General features: G+C 38.5%; 1 non-coding gene across 1 annotated transcript; it reads right to left on the minus strand.

Annotated features, from left to right (window-relative positions):
- Positions 1-1,660: 1,660 nt before the first annotated feature.
- TRNAK-CUU (transfer RNA lysine (anticodon CUU)) lies at positions 1,661-1,733 on the minus strand. The gene has a single exon. It is a non-coding gene; the product is annotated as a tRNA-Lys (tRNA).
- Between the last annotated feature and the right edge of the window lie 1,611 nt (positions 1,734-3,344).

Consider the following 3,344-nt stretch of genomic DNA (forward strand, 5'->3'; position numbering starts at 1 on the left):
TGCTAAAGGTGAATGTGTGAAGATTTCTGAAGTTTATGTCATGGAATATTTTACCTATGGTTACTTTTATGTATTATGTAGTTTCAGGTTATACATCTAAGTCTTTTATCCATTTTGAGTTGATTTTTTTTTTTTTGAATGGTGTGAGGCAGTGGTATAGTTTCAATTTTTGCGCATGGAAGTGCAATTTTCCCAACACCTGATAACATAAGATCTACAAAGAACTCATGCAGCTAAACAGATAGAAAACTAGCAACCCAATTAAAAAATTGGCAAAGTTGGGCCTCCCCTGGTGGCACAGTGGTTGAGCTCTGGACTGTGAAGCTGCCTGCAGCCTCTGCAGCGATGGTTCGATACCCGTCACTGGCGAGGGTCCCACATGGCGCAACACCTCTCCTGCCGCACCCGCTGCTCCCCTCAGCAGTGTATTTCATCAGTCTGCATGTTCTGTTTCCTGCTCTGGCTCTGGTGAATTCTCTCACCCTCCCACGCTTCTGGCTGTACCCAGTGCTTGTATAAATAAATAAATAAATAAATAAATCTTAAAAAAAATGGGCAGAAACACTAAACAGACAATTCACCAAAGAAGAAATACAGATGGCTAATAGTCATATGAAAAAGATGTTCAACCTCACTTATCAAAAGGGAAATGCAAATCAAAACCATAATGAGATGTCCCCTCACATCTGAGAGAATGGTCCATTACAAAAATGAAAATACAAACAAACAAACAAAAACAACAGAAATAATAAGTTCTGGTGAGGGTGTGAAGACAAAGGTATTTACCCAAAGAATACAAAGGTATTTACCCAAAGAACATATAAACACTGATGTGAAGGGAAACACACATGCCCATGTTCATTGCATCACTATTTACAATAGCTAAGATATGAAAACAATCTAAAGGACCCAGAACAGATGAGTATAATATGTGGAATGTGTGTATACACATGCACACATGCACACACACTATCAACAAAGATAAACTTATGCCATTTGTGACAACATGGACAGAACTAGAAGGTAAATTGCTAAGGGAAACAAGATAAAAGACAAAAGATAAATATTGGATGATTCTCTTACATGTGGAATCTAGAGAAATAAAAAAGGATCGGACAGACAAATTTTAAAATCAACCCTTAAATGTTGACTATGGGATCTGTGGTATCCTGAAGGTGTTAGGGTAAAAGGATGTCCTAAAGGTAATTCCATACAGGCTTTGTAGACTCCACCCCCCTCTCCAGACCAAAGCCAAAAGACACTGGAAACTCCAAATCCCATCACCACCAAAGGGAAGGTGGCTGGGACCTGAGGGTGGGGTTAAGCATCCAGGTGTGGTATAAAGCCAGACATGTGGGCTTTGGAGGGGATCCCCCATTTTGGCTCCCCACCAGCTCGCAGTATTTGGCCAGCTCTGAGAGTGCCTTTGGGTTTCCAGGTCAGCGGATCAGGTAGGACGCATTAAAGACTTTATTTCCCTATTTTCTCCCTGAGTTGTACATTTTCCTTATTTCCTTTTCCCTTGTAAATAAACCTTTTATTAATCTTTTGTGTATGCCTGTAGTGGAGTATTAATAAGTCCCTTTTAAGCACGTGGATGAGGACCCACAGCCAGGCAACCCGTTTTATTTTATATTGGGGTTGCCCTATAACAGTTTGGTGCCCAATGTGGGGCTCGAACCCATGACCCTGAGATTAAGAGTTTCATGCTCTACCGACTGAGCTAGCAGGACGGGTAGCCCTATAACAAAGGGAGGAGGAAAGAGGGAGGAGAAAATAGGGGAAGAGATCATAATGGGCTATGGTAGAGGATTGTGTGTGTTTTGGAGTTGGGAGAACGAGGTGAACCACATTGTAGGGGAGAGATCCTACAGTGTAAAAAAAAAAAAATGAACAAAAATGTAAAATAATGGTAGTTCAATAAAAATTATATTTAAAAAAATCAGTTAAGTATTAAAAAGAGGGCCTCCCCAGTGGCGCAGCAGTTGAGCTCTGGGCTTCAAAACTGTCCACAGCCTCTTCAGTGTGGATTCGATCCCAGCTGCCAGCAAGGGTCCCACATGGCGTGCAGACCTCTCCTGCCATCCCTGCTGCTCCCCTCAGCAGGGTATTTCGTCAGTCTCCCTGCTCTGCTCCCCACTCTGGCTCTGGTGAATTCTCTCACCCTCCCATGCTTCTGCCTGTACCCAGTGCTTGTATAAATGAATAAATAAATAAATCTTTAAAAAAAAATTTAAACAGAAAATAAGACAGAGCTAGTGTTAACATAACACAAATTGGGAATTTCTTAAAAGCAATCAGGTACATAATTGAAAACTAATTGAATGTTCTAATCCATATGCATGAAAAGCAATTTGCATTGCTTCATTATTTAAAAGGAGTGTGTAGATGAGGAGTTGGGGGAATCTACTTGAGGAATGCTCTGAGAACATACAAAAAGAAGTTAACTCTTTACTCACTGAAAATATGTTTTGGAAGAATCTAAACATTGCAAAACCTGTGTTTTGATATCCATTTCAGATTGATAAAAGATCTATTGGAACAAATTATATCTTTTTCTACTTCAGCACAAATTTCTGATCTTAATAATATACCCCCTATACAATAAAAGACAGGTAAGTCATGTTTAAAATAATCAGAATTGCAGCCTCTGTGACAAAATGATTAGTAATTCCAGAACAATTTTTTTTTATGATAAACAAATGGAATTCAATGAAAGGAAATGATCAAAATTGCTGAAAATCACCACTTCCCAGCCTCTTTTCCATATGAAAGACCTTATTGTGGGTCAAAATCTGTGTTGGATATTTTGACATAAATTTTGCTACTTAATTTAGTTGTTACTCAGATAACTTCATGCTCTTTTCATGTGTATAATAAACTGAGATTTGTTACATTTTACTCTTTAGAAAGCCCTGGTGCTCTTTTTTTTTCTTATTTTTTAAAGTTCTCAATCAAATTTATATTTACAGAGAGACTTTTGTTTCTTATAAGATGAAGTAATCTAGAACCAGATTTACTTTCCCACTTAAATAATTAAACATAAATGAAAATAATATGCTAAAATATAGTTTTGAGACATTGGCAATCCCTGAGAGGGAGAGCAATAGTAAAAGTTCTGCCACTGCCCTCTTTATAGCCTGGAGAGGGATTTCAAGTCATGGCACTAGGAGAGAGATTTGGATGGAGCTGATGTCAGAAAACTGAGTTGGGAATATGGGAGAAGAAGAGTTAGAGAGTGCTGTGCAGACTACCTGATAGAAAAGAACTGAATGCTTTATGATCTCATTAGTTTACAGAGGTACATATCAAGGAATTAGTAGAATGCTGATTGGTGTACTCAT

This window comes from Talpa occidentalis, unplaced genomic scaffold (genome assembly GCF_014898055.3).
Source record: "Talpa occidentalis isolate TD23 unplaced genomic scaffold, MPIMG_talOcc4v2.1 talOcc4.10, whole genome shotgun sequence".
Classification (NCBI taxonomy): Eukaryota; Metazoa; Chordata; class Mammalia; order Eulipotyphla; family Talpidae; genus Talpa; species Talpa occidentalis.